The sequence below is a fragment of the Erinaceus europaeus genome, chromosome 7 (genome assembly GCF_950295315.1).
Source record: "Erinaceus europaeus chromosome 7, mEriEur2.1, whole genome shotgun sequence".
NCBI classification, from domain to species: domain Eukaryota; kingdom Metazoa; phylum Chordata; class Mammalia; order Eulipotyphla; family Erinaceidae; genus Erinaceus; species Erinaceus europaeus.
Window position 1 is genome coordinate 88,423,604 of NC_080168.1, and position 16,694 is coordinate 88,440,297.

At 41.4% G+C, this 16,694-nt stretch overlaps 1 long non-coding RNA gene and 1 pseudogene across 3 annotated transcripts in view; both read left to right on the forward strand.

Moving 5' to 3' along the window:
• Positions 1-11,869, forward strand: part of LOC103116609 (heterogeneous nuclear ribonucleoprotein A3-like) — a 29,754-nt pseudogene extending 17,885 nt beyond the window's left edge.
• LOC132539465 (uncharacterized) overlaps positions 1-16,694 on the forward strand; it is a 133,205-nt gene that overhangs the window by 73,087 nt on the left and 43,424 nt on the right. The window lies entirely within an intron of this gene.

Sequence of the window (16,694 nt, forward strand, 5' to 3'; positions counted from 1 at the left end):
CCACATCTCCCCCACTGGAAATATGGTTCAAAGTTGTTTTGGGGGTGCAGAAGGTAGGAGTTCTAGCTGGTTTTTGTAATTGCTTCTCTGTTGGACATGGGTGTTGGCAGGTCTATCCATACCCTCAGCCTGTTTTTATCTTTCCCTAGTGGGGTAGAGCTCTGGAGAGGTGAGGATCTAGGACATCTTGGTGAGATTGTCTGCTCAGAGAAGTCAGGATGGAATCATGGTAGCACCTGCAACTTAGTGTCTGGAAGGTGGCAGGACATAAAGTGAGACAAGATGGTTAATAAACAAGAATCAAAGAGTAGGAAGCGAGCAGATGAGATTAGGGATCTTAGGGTAGAAAGGATCTAGGAAGTCCATTTTAGGCATGTTTCTAGGGGCCCCATGACTATGGTAGTTTTTACTTGAGTTTGATAGCTAACATGAAGTTGGATAAAACGGTCTGAGAAAATGTCAGAATAGAGAAAAGGGCTAGAAAATTGAATTGGGCACAGAGTAGCTCCCATTCTTTTTTTTTTTTTAATTTATTTTTTTTATTTAAGAAAGGATTAATTAACAAAACCATAGGGTAGGAGGGGTACAACTCCACACAATTCCCACCGCCCAATCTCCATATCCCACCCCTCCCCCGATAGCTTTCCCATTCTCTATCCCTCTGGGAGCATGGACCCAGGGTCATTGTGGGTTGCAGAAGGTAGAAGGTCTGGCTTCTGTAATTGCTTCCCCGCTGAACATGGGCGTTGACTGGTCGGTCCATACTCCCAGTCTGCCTCTCTCTTTCCCTAGTAGGGTGGGTCTCTGGGGAAGCTGAGCTCCAGGACATATTGGTGGGGTCTTCAATCCAGGGAAGTCTGGCCGGAATCCTGATGACACCTGGAACCTGGTGACTGAAAAGAGAGTTAACATACAAAGCCAAACAAATTGTTGAGGAATCATGGACCCAAAGCTTGGAAAAGTGGAGAGGAAGTATTAGGGAGGTACTCACTGCAAACTCTAGTGTACTTCTGCTTTCTTACTTTGGTGCCATACTCCAAACTCAGTCAATTTCTGCTTTGTGTTTCTACTTCTTTTTTTTTTTTTTTTTTACATGCATAACATTCCCCAGATTCCCATTTAACAATACAACCCCCACTATTTCATTCATCATTTTTCATGGACCTGTATTCTCCCCACCCACCCACCCACCCCAGAGTCTTTTACTTTGGTGTGATACTCCAATTCCATTTCAGGTTCTACTTGTGTTTTCTTTTCTAATCTTGTTTTTCAACTTCGGCCTGAGAGTGAGATCATCCCGTATTCATCCTTCTGTTTCTGACTTATTTCACTCAACATGATTTTTTCAAGGTCCATCCAAGATCGGCTGAAAACGGTGAAGTCACCATTTTTTACAGCTGTGTAGTATTCCATTGTGTATATATACCACAACTTGCTCAGCCACTCATCTGTTGTTGGACACCTGGGTTGCTTCCAGGTTTTGGCTATTACAAATTGTGCTGCCAAGAACATATGTGTACACAGATCTTTTTGGATGGATGTGTTGGGTTCCTTAGGATATATCCCCAGGAGGGGAATTGCAGGGTCATAGGGTAGGTCCATTTCTAGCCTTCTGAGAGTTCTCCAGACTGTTCTCCACAGAGGTTGGACCAATTGACATTCCCACCAGCAGTGCAGGAGGGTTCCTTTGACCCCACACCCTCTCCAGCATTTGCTGCTGTTACCTTTTCTGATGTGTGACATTCTCACAGGAGTGAAGTGATATCTCATTGTTGTCTTGATTTGCATTTCTCTGACAATCAGAGACTTGGAGCATTTTTTCATGTGTTTCTCGGCCTTTTGGATCTCTTCTGTGGTGAATATTCTGTCCAAGTCCTCTCCCCATTTTTGGATGGGGTTATTTGTTGTCTTGTTGTTGAGTCTGGCAAGCTCTTTATATATGTTGGTTATTAAACTCTTATCTGATGTATGGCATGTAAAGATCTTCTCCCATTCTGTGAGGGGTCTCTTGATTTGGGTAGTGGTTTCTTTTGCTGTGAAGAAGCTTTTTAATTTGATGTAGTCCCATAGGTTTATACTTGCCTTAGTCTTCCTTGTAATTGGATTCGTTTCATTGAAAATGTCTTTAAAATTTATGCGGAAAAAAGTTCTTCCAATAGTTTCCTCTAAGTATCTGATAGTCTAACATCCAAGTCCTTGATCCACTTGGAATTTACTTTTGTATTTGGTGAAATACAGTGACTCAGTTTCATTCTTCTGCATGTTTCAACCCATTGTTTCCAACACCATTTGTTGAAGAGACTCTGCTTCCCCCATATAATAGTCTGGGCCCCTTTGTCAAAGATTAGATGTCCATACGTGTGGGGCCTCATTTCTGGGCTCTCAATTCTATTCCACTGGTCAGTGTGTCTGTTCATGTTCCAGTACCAAGCAGTTTTGATGACAATGGCCCTATAATACAGTTTGAGATCTGGGAGTGTGATGCCTCCGGTTCTGTTTTTTTTTCTCAAGATTGTTTTGGCAATTCTAGGTCTTTTCTGGTTCCAGATAAACATTTGTAGCATTTGTTCTATTCTCCTAAAAAATGTGCTTGGGATCTTGATGGGGATAGCATTAAATTGATCTTTTGTATTTTTTTTCCTATTCTCAATGTTATTTATTTCTGCCCTAACTTTAGTGATTTCTGTCCTTCTGGTTGTTTTAGGGTTCCTTTGTTCTTCTTCTTCTAGGTCTTTAAGATGTATAATCAGGCTGTTTATTTGTGCTTTTTCTTGTTTCCTAATGTGTGCTTGTATAGCTATGAACTTCCCTCTTAGGACTGCTTTAGCTGTGTCCCAAATATTTTGATAGCTTGTGTCTTCATTTTCATTGAACTCTCGAAACATTTTGATTTCTTCTTTGATTTCCTCTTTGACCCAGAAATTGTTAAGAAGTGTACTGTTGAGCTTCCACATTTTGGCACTGTTACTAATCTTTTGTTGATTGTTAAGTGTTAGTTTAATTCCACTGTGGTCTGAGAAGATGCTTGGGATGATTTCAGTGCTCTTGAATAGGCTGATGCTGTCTTTGTGGCCTAACATATGGTCTATCCTTGAGAATGATCCATGTGGATTTGAGTAAAATGTGTATTCCAGTTTCTTGGGATGAATGACTCTGAAAATGTCCAATAGTTCTAGTTTATCTATCTCTTCATTTAGCTCCCTTATGTCTTTACTGATTTTCTGCCTGGATGATCTGTCAAGTTGAGATAGTGGGGTGTTGAAGTCCCCTACTATGATTGTGTTACTGTTAATATATTGCTGTAGCTCTTTTAGTAGAAGTTTGATGTATTTAGATGGCTTCTCATTGGGTGCATAGATATTAATAATTGTTAAGTCCTCTTAATTGACTGATCCTCTGAGCATTAAGTAGTGTCCATTCCTATCTTTTTTAATCTTATCTATTTTAAAGTCTATCATGTCAGATATGAGAATAGCTGTTCCTGCCCTTTTTTTGTGGGCCATTGGCTTGAATGACAGTTTTCCATCCTTTCACTTTAGGTCTGTGTTTGTCCTGTTGAGTTAGGTGAGTTTCCTGTAGACAGCATATTGTTGGGTTGTGTTTTCTGATCCATCTTCCTACTCTGTGTCTTTTAATAGGTGAATTCAGGCCATTGACATTTATTGATATCAAAGATTGAAGATATTTTAACGCCATTCTTGTAGAGTTTTAGAGTGTTTTGATATATGTCCTATTTGTGGTGGTCTGACTGTTTATAGGAGACCTTTCAGAACTTCTTTCAGGGCAGGCTTGGTGATGGTTGCTTCCTTCAACTGTTGCTTGTCTGAGAAGGTTTTGATGCTTCCATCTAGTCTGAATGACAATCTAGCAGGATATAGTATTCTTGGCTGAAAGCCTTTCTCATTGAGCACTCGATAGATATCTTGCCATTCTCTTCTGGCCTGTAGTGTTTGTATGGAGAAGTCTGCTGCTAATCTTATGGGTTTTCCTTTGTAGGTGACTCTTTGTTTTTCTCTTGCAGCCTTGAGGATCCTTTCTTTATCCTTATTCCTTTCCAATCTAAGTATGACATGTCTTGGTGTCTTTAGGTCTGGGTTAATTCTGTTTGGGACCCTCTGGGCTTCTTGAATCTTTATGTCTTTGGTGTTGTCTAGACTAGAGAAATTTTCAGCTATTATGGCCTGGAGAACGCTTTCTTCCTCCCCTTCTCTTTCTTCCTCTGGTAAGCCAATAATGCGTATATTGTTTCTTTTGAAGTCATCCCATAGGACTCTGTTGTTGTTTTCAGCATCTCTTAATCTCTTTTTGAGATCTCTTACTTCTTTTTTAGTTGTCTCTAATTCATCCTCAATCTTGCTAATTCTGTCTTCAGCCTCATTGATTCTATTCTCTCTGCCCTCTACTGCTTTCTGGAGTTCATCTATTTTGTTGCCTTCCTCTGATACTGTTTTAGCTTGTTCAGCTAGTTGCCTTCTTAGCTCAGCGATTTCAGCTTTCAGCTCTCTAATAACCGTGAGATAATTAGAATTTTCTTCCATATTCTCATTTGTTGTTCCTGCATTTCTGATTACAATTTTTTCAAATTCTTTACTCACTCCTGTTATTATTTCCTTAGCTAATGTTTTGATGTTGAACTCGTTGTTTTGTGCTTCACCCTATGGAGAACTTTTAGCTGGCCTCTTGTCCTGGTTCGAGTCTCCAATATTTTTTCTTGTTGTTTTAACCATTTTATATAAGTTAACAGTTTTTTCAATCCCTGAGTTGGAGTTCAGTGGTGTAAAAGCCTTTTTTTTTCCCCTGTAGGCTATGGGAGCCTGAGGGCTTTTAAACTATCAATAGGCTTCTTAGCTTAATCACTGACTCCTGACCAAGAGATAAAGCAGGGTGTGGCAGAGATAATCCAGTGGTTATGCAAAGAGACTTTCACAGCCCCTCAGCTATGCCACCGAGGTATAGGTCTTCTCCTGAGTTTCCCGGTTGTCCCTGGTGTCCCTCCCTGTTGCTGCTCCAGATTCTGAGGGTAGTAGCAATGGAGACTCAGAGTTGCACTTGGTGAGTCTCTGGGGAGTCCTTTCCTCCCTTCAGCTGTCCCCTTGTTGGTGGAGCTGTCCCCTTGTGGTGTCTCCACTGACAAACTGTCGAACTGTTAGCAGTCACTTAATCTCTCCTTAGGCCCCTCTCTCCTCTCTGTCACCAGCCACGCGTGTTTGTACTCACGGGTGATTTACTGGGTTTCTGTGGTCATTCTAGTCCTGTCTTGTTTCGGTCCAGGTGGTCTCCTTTGGTATTCCTAGTTGATCCGGGAGAGGAGAGGAGAGGAGAAAAAGCGATCTGCTGCTCGTAGCTCCGCCTCCGGAAGTCGAACCTCGGAAATCTTTCATCATGTGTTCTTAGGTATCTGCCCTAAAAACTTTCTAAAACACAGGACCCTATCCAACAAAATTGAAGGCGGTGAGGAGGAAGAAATGACCACCAGAAGTGGTGGGTTTGTAGCACAGATACTGAGCCCCCAGTAGCTCCCATTCTTGAAAAATCTCTGTGGATAAAATTAATTATTTACTTCCATCCACCTGACCCAGGGCCCTTGTATATCTTTGTATTTAGCACCAGAGCCTGTGTAACCTCTGAGTCCCTCCCTGTTGGTCTGTCCTCGAAGCTCATGATCACAACTAGGAACACTCCAGGCTGCACTCATTTCAGGACCAGTTCCTTGAGTGGCAGGGCAGGATACCCCAGCCTCCCTTCGGAGAGTGGGGCAGTCTCTACCATCACTGCTTTATGATGAACTGCCCACGAATTAGAACATGGTCAATAGGAGCAAACACATTTTCTCATTAAAAAAAAATAATAATTAGTGGGTCTGGGGATGTGGCTTAGGGAATAAAGCAACAGAACTACCTGCCTGAAGTCCTGATGAAGTTCCATCCCTGACCCCAAACATGCTGAGGTGGAGCTTTTGTTCTGTCTGTCTTTCCTTTTCATATATGTATTTTTTCACACCAGAACACTACTCAGCTCTAGCATATGGTGGTACTGGGAACTGAACCCAATACCTTAAAATTAATACCTCTTAAAAAGCAAGTGCATTAGGGGATGGGCAGCAGTGCAGCAGGTTAAGCACAATGGCGCAAAGCACAAGGACCAGCATAAGGATCCCAGTTCGAGCCCCCAGCTCCCCACCTGCAAGGGGGGTCACTTTGCAAGCAGTGAAGCAGGTCTGCAGGTTCTATCTTTCCTCCTCTCTGTCTTCCCCTTCTCTCTCCATTTCTCTCTTTCCTATCCAACAGCATCAACAGCTATAACAACAATAACAGTAACAACCACAAGGGCAACAAAGTGGGAAAAATAGCCTCCAGGAGCAGTGGATTCATAGTGCTGGCACTGAGCCCCAGTAATAACCCTGTAGGCAAAAAAAAAAAAAAAGCAAGTGCATTAAGTAACAACACAGAGAGAGTGATTTTTTTTTCATTTTTTAAAATTATTTATTCCCTTTTGTTGCCCTTGTTTTATTGTTGTCGTCGTTGTTGGATAGGACAGAGAGAAATGGAGAGAGGAGAGGAAGACAGAGAGGGGGGAGAGAAAGACAGACTCCTGCAGACCTGTTTCACCGCCTGTGAAGCGACTCCCCTGCAGGTAGGGAGCCGGGGCTCGAACCAGGATCTTTACTCCGATCCTTGTGCTTTGCGCCACGTGCGCTTAACCCACTGCGCCACTGCCCCACCCCCAAGAGAGTGATTTTTGAGTGCCCATGACCAGGATGAGGCTAGAACAATTTTCCAGACATCTTATTGAGATGTTGGGAAATAGCACGGAAAGCCGAGAAGCAATTCTCTGAGGGCAGTGTAACACAGATAACCCTCAGAAGGTTTGGGAATGGATAACATCCACTTTAAATAAGTCACAAAAAGGCTAGAGCTTTTAGTCAGGCTGAGAAATAGCTAGAGAGCAGCTTTCCATACTCATTTTCTCCTCCTTCCCTGCTGTACAGTTTTCTGGCTTTCACAGAAAAGGCAGGAAATAGTTCATGACCCGTTCTCATCTAGGGGGTTCTCTCATCCTTGAATTACAAGGGTGCTATAGCTGGAAGGGATCCTATACTTTTTCCTGCTTTCACAGATGAGAAATTGTGCAGCAGAGTGGTTATTATGAAACACTGCCCACTCACAGGCCAAACCTGAACCAGAAACTTCTAATCACTACTGGTGATGGTGACTAGGAAATGAATTACTGGTAAAGACTGAAAAATCCAGGATCTTGATCTCTCTTTCTACCTATCTCTATCTCTCCCTCTCCTCCACTCTCATTTTCATATACAAGATAATGGGGATATGATTCCACACTGTTCCCACCACCAGTTCTGTATCCCTATTCCTTCCCTTGGAAACTACAGTAGTTCTCTAAGGGCACAAATATGAGCTATTATTTCTATAACTATCTGTCAGTCTGTCTACATATCTGCCTATCATTTATCTATCTTTTTGCCCATGTGTTTCTATGACCCAACCTTCTCTTCCATTTTAAGTCACACCTACAATTATTACTACTTCTAAATGTCTTTCCTTTTCCCCTCTTTTCTCTCTGGCTTCTGATGGAATTGGGTTTCAGAGCCCTCTAGTGATCTTCCCCTAATATTTCTCCTTCTCTAAGAATATGAAAGCAAAATTATTTTGGGGGTGCAGGAGGTGGGAGTTCTGGTTTCTGTAATTTCTTCTCTGCTGGATATGGGTGGGTGTTGGCAAATTGATCCATATCCCCAGACATTTTTTATCTTTCCCTAGTGAGGTAGAGCTCTAGAGAGGTGATTTTCTGGGATACATTGGTAAGGTGTCTGCCCAGGGAGTTCAGGATGGAATCACAGTAGATCTGTTACTTGGTGTCTGAAAGGCAGTTAAGATATGAAGCAGGACAAAATGTTTAATAAGCAGGAACCAGAAAGTAGGAATAGAATAGGTGAGAATAGGGACCTTAGGGTAGTAAGAATATAGGAAGTCTATTTTAGGTTCCTGGGGGCCCATGACTTTAGTAATTTTTGATTGAGCTTGATAGCTCACATGGAGGTGGACTAAGACTATTGTCTGAGGGACTCCAGCCATCACCCCTGCCACCATGGGGAGGAGGGTCATAATCCAAAGGAACCAAAGCAGTTGAAAAAACTGCTCATTGGTGGTCTGAGCTTTGAACCTACAGATGATCATTTAAGAGAACATTTTGAGAAAGGAGGCACACTTACAGATTGTATGGTAGTGTGAAACCCCCAAACAAAACATCTCAGGGGCTTTGCCTTTATGCCTTTTTGCCTTACTCTTTTATAGAAGAGGTGGATGCAGCTACATGTGCTCAACCACACAAAGTTGACAGGCGAGTAGTGGAACCAGAGAGAGCTGTTTCTAGGGAGGATTCTGTAAAGCCGGGGGCCCATTTAACAGTGAAGAAATTTTTCATTGGTGGTATTAAAGAAGATACAGAAGAGTACAATTTTAGGTATTACTTTGAAAAGTATGGCAAGATTGAAAGCATAGAAGTTATGGAAGACAGGCAGACTGGAAAAAAGAGGATTTGCTTTTGTAACTTTTGATGATCAGGATATAGTTGATAAAATTGTCATTCAGAAATACCACACTATTTTAAAAAATTATTCATAAAATAAAAATATATTGACAGCACCATGGGATAAGAGGGGTACAATTCTACACAGTTCCTACCACCAGAACTCTGTATCCCCTCCCCTCCCTTGAAAGCTTTCCTATTCTTTATCCCTCTGGGATCATGGACCCAGGGACATTATGGGGTGCAGAAGGTGGAAGGTCTGGCATCTGTAATTGCTTCTCCACTGAACATGGGCATTGACAAGTCGATCTATAGTCCCAGCCTGTTTATTTCTCTAGTGGGGCCGGGCTCTGGGGAGGTGAGGTTCCAAGACACATTGGTGAGGTCATCTGTCCAGGGAAGTCAGGTTGGCATCTGCAACTTGGTGGCTGCAAAAGAATTAAAATATAAAGCAGAACAAATTGTTAAATAGTCAGGAACCTAAAGGCAGAAGTATAGCAGATGAGATTTGGGATCTCCATTTTGGAAAAAGCTAGTAGGTCTATTTTAGGTATGTTCCAGGAGGGCCATGATTTTATTAGTTTTTGCCTAAGCCTAATAGCTAACATGCAGATAGGCCAAAGGTATTGTCTAGGGAGATGGTGTCGGAGTTGGAAATAGGCCTAGAAAGATGGATCAGGAAAGAGAGTTGCTTCCAAATATGGGAAAAGTATATAAATATTGTTAACTGAAAAAACCCATTGATTTGATCTGGGGCCCATATTCAGCATAGGAGCCTGTGTAACCTGTGTAACCTCTGCATCCCTGTAGATCTGAGCTTGAAGAAATATCACACTATTAATGAGCATAATTGTGAAGTGAAAAAAGGCTCTGTCTAAACAAGAAATGTAGTCCACTGGATCACAAAGAGGTTGTGGAGGTGGCTCTGGCAACTTTATGGGTCGTGGAGATACTTTGGAGGTGGTGGAGGAAACTTTGGCCATGGTGGAAACTTTGGTGGGAAAGGAGGTTATGGTGGAGGTGGTGGCAGCAGAGGTAGTTACAGAGGAGGTGATGTCAGATTTAATGGGATTGGAGTTGATGGTGGCAACTATGGTGCTGGTCTTGGATATAGCAGTGGAGGAAACTATGATGGTGGTGGACCAGGATATGGAAACCAAGGTGGTGGATACGGTGGTGGTGGTGGTGGTGGAGGAGAAGGATATGATGGTTACAATGAAGGAGGAAATTTTGATGGTGGTAACTATGGTGGTCATGGGAATTACAATGATTTAGGAAGTTATGGTGGACAGCAGCAATCAAATTATGAACCCATGAAGGGAGGTACTTTTGGTGGAAGAAGCTCAGGAAGTCCCTATGGTGATGGTTATAGATTTTAAGCTCAGCAGAAAAGCAGTTTTCAGCAGGAGATGAGGACTTGTCAGGAAAGCTGCAGGTTCCTTTGAGACAGTCATCCCAAATCCATTAGAGGAATTGTAAAATCTGCCACCAAAGGAGCGATGATCCATAGCCAGAAAAGCTACTGCAGCTTAAACAGGAAATCCTTCTTGTTCAGGACTGTCATAGCCATGGTTTGCACAAAGTGCATCTATTGATTAGTGCAGTGTAGTGTCAATTAGATGTATATTCCTGAGTTGTTTTATCTGTTGTAGCTTTGTCTTTTTCTCTTCTTTTCATTACCTCAAGTATATTGTTCTATAAATTGTGATATTGGCACCAGGAATAAAAAATTAAGAAATTTTTAATTTTTCAAATATATATATATATATTGTCTGAGAAGATGGTATCAGAGTTGAAAATAGGGCTAAAAAGCTGGATTAGGGCCAAGAGTAGCTGCCAAACTTGAAGAAAATATATAAATACAATTAACTGTTTACCACATCAGTCTTACCCAAGGCCAATGTATATTCTTATTCAGCACAGGAGCCTATATAACCTCTGAAGCCTTGTCAGTCTGAGATCACAGTCATTCTAGGCTACACTCGTCTCAGGACCAGTCTTCCTTTAGTGGCAGAGTAGGGTGACTCAGCCACCCTTAAGAAAATGGGGAAGTCCCTACCATTGCTACTTTATAGTGAGGGCAAGGTCTTATAGAAGCCCACAAGAGGACTTACAGTGATGTTCCTAATGGAAGTGACCAGTGATAGTGGAGATATTACAGGTCCATCATATCTATGGATGAATGCTAGGATTGATTCTCTGAGTAGGACTCCAGTTTAGGATTTACTCTATCATCACCATGTTTTATGTCATTTAATCATGTCTACTAACAACAATATCTTAGATATTGATAGGAGCAAATGATTATGATCTGTCTGGCTTAAGGTTGTAGGTAGCTTAGTATTTTTAAAAAGTTATTTTTAGAGATGCTTTAACAATTTAAACTCAGTGTCAGAATTTAATCAGTTTACAAATTTGAAATATTAAATGCTTAAATTAAAGGAAGACTAAAACAAAAGTAAACCAATGGGGCTACATGAAATTAAAAAGCTTATGCACAAAAGAAACCACCACCCAAACAAGGAGACTCCTTACACAATGGGAGAAGAGCTTCTTTACTTGCAACACATCAGACAAAAGGGTAATAACCAAAATATATAGAGAGCTCACCAATGTCATCAACCAAAAAAGAAATGACCCCATCCAAAAATGGGGAGATATTATGAACAGGATATTCACCAAAGTAGAAATACAAAAGGCCAACAGGCATATGAAAAAAAAAATGCTACAAGTCATTGATTGTCAGAGAAATGCAAATAAAGACAACAGTGAGATACCAATTCACACCTGTGAGAATGTCATACATCAGAAATGATAGTAATGACAAATGCTGGAGTGGTTGCATGTCTGGTAGGAATGTAAATTTGTCCAACCCATGCTGACAACAGTCTAGAGAACTCTCAGAAGGCTAGAAACAGACCTACCCTATAACCAGACAATTCCTCTCCTGGGGATCTACCCTAAGGAACCGAACACACCCATCCAAAAAGATGTCTGTAAACCTATGTTCATAACAGCACAATTTATAATAACCAAAACCTGGAAGCATCCAACAATAGATGAGTGACTGACTGAGAAAGTTGTGGTATATATACACAATGGAATACTATTCAGCTATCAAGAATGATGAATTCACCATTCACCTCATCTTGGATGGAGCTTCAAGGAATCATATTATGCCAGAAATAGAAGGATAAATATAGGATGATATCACTCATAGACAGATGTTGAGAAATAAGGATAGAAAGGGGAACACAAAGCAGAACTTGGACTATGTTTGGTGTAATGCACCAAAATAAAGGGCTCTGGGGCAGGGGGGTTTTCAGGTCCTGTTCCATGATGGTAGAGGAGGATTTATGCTGGGGGTGAGATTGTTTTTCAGAAAACTGAAAAGAAATTTACATTGTACCAACAACTGTATTTACTGTAAACTATTAATCTCTCAATACAAAATAAATTTAAAAAATTAAAAATGATAAAGTCATCTTTTTCTCATCTTGGATAGATTTTGAAGGAATCATATTAAGTGATGTTGGGAGAGAGAAGAGACCAGGAACTTGTGGCGGTGTGGTAATACAATTCTTTATTCACGCGGATGTTTCAGAGTTGGGTTCGAGCACAGTGGGTTTAGGCCACTTGGAGCTAGCAAAATGGCCACCTCCTGCTATGCACACCAGCCCTTCTCCAGGTCAGGATGTGGAAGAGAAAAAAGGGAGAGAAAGAGAGTGGAAACAGGAGTGACTTTTATAGGAGAATTCTGGAAGTGGCAAGTCAGGACGGGATTGGCTAGGAAAGGGGGTGGAGAGAGGCAAAAGGCATGCTGGGAAGGTGGAAGGTCCTTAGCAACTGTTGCAATGGGTTTAACTGAATTAGCAATACCCTGAGGTGATAACCTGGTGGGGAATCTGTAAATAATACTTGTATGGAAATACAGTGGTTTGTGGGCCCTGTAAATATTCAACCACATTTGCACAATTTCCCAACAAAGTGAGATAAGCCCAACAAAGGAGAAATATAGGTACCAGATGATGTCAGAGGTGGAACTTAAGAAATAAGAAAAGAGGGAGTCCGATGGTAGCGCAGGTGTCTCAAAGTGCAAGGACCAGCATAAGTATCCCGGTTTGAGCCCCCAGGGTAGTCGCTTCACAAGCAGTGAATCAGGTCTACAGGTATCTTTCTCTCCCCCTCTCTGACTTCCTCTCCTCTCTCCATTTCTCTCTGTCCTATCCAAGAATGACAATATCAACAACTACAATAATAACTACAACAATAACAACAAAAAAAAGAAACAAGAAAGGAAAACAAAAAGGGATGAAACCTGGACTGGGTGTGGTATATTTAACCAAAGCAGAGATCTCTAGGGTGGGTGGGGAGGGATGGATATGGAGTCGGGAAAAAGAAATTTGAGGTCCCTATGCACAGTGGAGGGAAAGGCCCTAAATTAGAGTATGTTTTGTAGAACCTTGTCATGGGAGATGACAAATCATACCTATGCGTCAATACCTGTACTGTAGGCCATTAATTACCCCACCCCAAAGATTGATCAAAAGTGTTACTTTCTTTTCTTTTTAAATGTTTATTTATTCCCTTTAGTTGCCCTTGTTGTTTTATTGTTGTAGTTATTGTTACTGATGTCATCGGATAGGACAGAGAGAAATGGAGAGAGGAGGGGAAGACAGGGAGGGGGAGAGAAAGACACCTGCAGACCTGCTTCACTGCTTGTGCTTGTGAAGTGACTCCCCTCCCCCTCCTGCAGGTGGGGAGCCAGGGGGCTCAAACCAGGATCCTTACGCTGGTCCTTGTGCTTTGCTCCACCTGCGGTTAACCTGCTGAGCTACTGCCCAACTCTCAAAGTGTTATTTTCATGAGCTTTGTCTGACTTGTTACCTTTGAAAACATTCAAAATGTTTATGTTTTCTTTTCCTGTTCTAAATAAATGTTTTCTTACATTTTATATTTGACTTTATACTATTACTTTTTTTTACACAGAGACAGAAAAGTAGAGAGGTAGAGAAAGAGAGTGCAAGCACACCAAGGCTTCCGTCAGTGAGGTGGAAACCATGTTCAAACCTGAACAGTGCACATGACAAAATAGCACACTATCCAAGTGGGTTATTTCACCAGCCCTGTCTATCTCTTTCCATTGCTTCTCTTTATAAATAAATAAATGAATACAGAATTAAAAATTGATGCTACCCATACACAAGGTCATGGGTTCATTTCCTGGCATTGTATTAAAAAAGATACAGGTCAAGGTCTACAAAACAGCACACCTGGATGGTGGGACTGCTTTGCCATGCATGCAACCCAAATTCAAACCTAGCCTCCACCACCCTAGGGAAGCTTTGGCACTGTGGTGTCTTCACCCCAACCTTCCTCTCTCTCTCAATCTCTTTCTCTCCCTCTCACCCCCCCCCCTTGCTTTCTGTCTGAAAATGCTGTTTTGGAGCAATTAAGCACTGGTGATAGCAAAACAGAAATATATATATATATATATATATATATATATATATATGTGTGTGTGTGTGTGTGTGTGTGTGTGTGTGTGTGTGTGTATATATATATATATATATACCCTAAAATTTGAACCATCTAAAAAGATGAAAAGTGACATATTATTTTGAGAAATGGAAGAGTATTCAGAGCCAAAAGAACAGTAGAGTTACCACAACAAGGTGTGAACTAACATGGCATATTGGGATAAAAGGAGAACTTCTTCTTCTAGCGTTTTCCCTTCTTCTGTAGCCAGTCAACAGTGTCAGGTTGAAAGCTGTCAGGAGCTGCTTGTTGCTGGCTTTGAAAGTGACTGGGATCCATGTGGATTCAGTCAGCTAGGAAGGATCATCAGTTTCCCCAATGAATGGGTACTCACAGGATGCACCACGAGAAGGTCAATCCAATGCATCCCAAAGGAGAACTGAGTAAGAAACACAAGGAAAGCATCAAAAGTGAGGATAGATTGTGGGCTGGACTAGAGCATGGTCTTTCCTGCAAGGTTTTTAAGTAGTGTGTCACAATTATATTTGTGTCTGAGAAAGACTATTGTTGCTAACTTTAAGCGGCTTCATGATTACAGGGAAACTTGCCATGCAAATAAATTTTTAGTTAACAGAAAAATGTAATCAGTGGAACACACTTAGCAATGAGATAGCTTCCAGTTTGGCACAAGAAATATTTTTTTGTTTTGGATCAGGGAGTCATGAAAATAAATTGTATCTTAGATTTTGGTACATCCAGAACATCTGGCTATGTAATATCTTGCTTGAATTAAGTCCTTTTGTGCTCTTTCAGTGTAACTTTTTTTTTTTTTTTGCCTCCAAGGTTATTGCTGGGGCACAGTGCCTGTACTCTGAATCCACTGCTCCTGGCAGCCATATTTTCCATTTTTTGTTGTTGTTGCTATCATTGTTGTTGTTGTTGCTGCTGTTGTTGTTGGATAGGATAGAGAAATTGAGGTAGGAGGGGAAGACAGAGATGGGGAAGAGAAAGATAGACACCTGCAGACCTGCTTCACTGCTTGTGAAGTGGCCCCCCCTGCAGGTGGTTAGCCGGAGGTTCAAACAGGGATCCTTGCTTAACCTGGTGCACTACCACCCAGCCCCTAGTGTAACATTTTAATATTCGGGCTGGAAAAGTAGCTCACTGCATGACTTGCCATGTATGCAGCCCAGTGACAAGGGAGGAGAGACATCACAGCACCACTTGGGCATTCATGAAGGTTCCCCCAGTGTTGTGGTGTTCCCGGGTAGTAACAAGGTTCAAACTAGGAACTTCATGCATGGCGAAGCTGGTAAGGCATGAGTTCTACTGAATGTGAACTATCTCCCAGCTCCTGCAATACATTGCTGAATCAAGAAACCATAACTTTCAGAAAGTATAAAGTCACATTTACAAAAACACTACACTTCAGGAAAAGTGATGTTTCTGATTCGTAAAGCTCACTGGGAGGGAGAGAAGTCCTTCATTTGTCATTCCTTCTGATTCTGAGTCAGAGGACCTTGCTGTCAACGGCAGAAAAAAATCACTTTGTTCTTCCGTGATTTTCACCAACAACACAGAAAAGTTATAAACCAAATTCATTCTACCTTTCTCTCTTCCCCAGATAAAGAAACTAAAATTAAAGAAAAGAAAAGAAGGGCAGGGGTAGATAACATAATAGTTATGAAAAGAGATGCTCATGCCTGAGGCTCCAAAGTCCCAGGTTCAGTCCCCGTACCACCATAAACCAGAGCTGAGCAGTGCTCTGGTAAAAAAAAAAAAAAAAGGAAGGAAGGAAGGAAGGAAGGAAGGAAAAGAACTGAGCAGGCATCGAGCACTTAGTTTTTTTTCTTTTCTTTTTTTTCAACAGAACAGAGGGACATTGATAAGAGAGGGAGAGATACAGAGACCCCTGTAGTACTTGCTCATGATGCTTCCCCCCTGCAGGTAGGGACAGGGGACTTAAACCCAAGCCCTTGTGAATGGTAATGTGCACTTAACCAGGTGCGCCACCACCTGACTCCCAAAATGATTTGTTAGAAGAGTTATTTGTGCTGATAATAAGCCTCCAAATGAGTTCCCCGAAGGAATAAGACACTGGCATAGAACCAGAGTTGTCATGGAGCACTAAGATGTCATAAATCATTAAAAATAATCATCCAAGATAATTCATGGTAGACATGCATTTTAAAGGCACTGACAACATTTAAATTACAAATAGAATGTTGAATTTCTTTGATCTAGTGAAGTTCCATCATTTATGAATTATTAGCAATGGCCTCTAAGAATGTTTTTTCTCTCAGGAGCCTAAAGCACTAGGCAATGAAATTCCAGTTCCACTTGAAAATGCCTGACTCTGCAGAGAGAAGTCACTGATAGAATGTGTCCTGTCATGACACAAAGAAACCAGGACACTTGTACTTATCTTTCTCTTTTTTTCCACTTTTTATTTTTAAAACTATTTTTTATGTTCTTTATTGGATAGAGACAGTCAGAAATCAAGCGGAATAGAGAGAGAGAGGGAGAGAGAAAGAGAGGCACTTGTATCCCTGCTTCACCTCTTGTAAAACTTTCCCCCTGCCAGTAGGGACCGGGGCCTTGAACCCAGGTCCTTGTGCACTGTAGTGTGTGCGCTCAACCAGATTTTTTAAGTGTTTGTTCAAATGAAG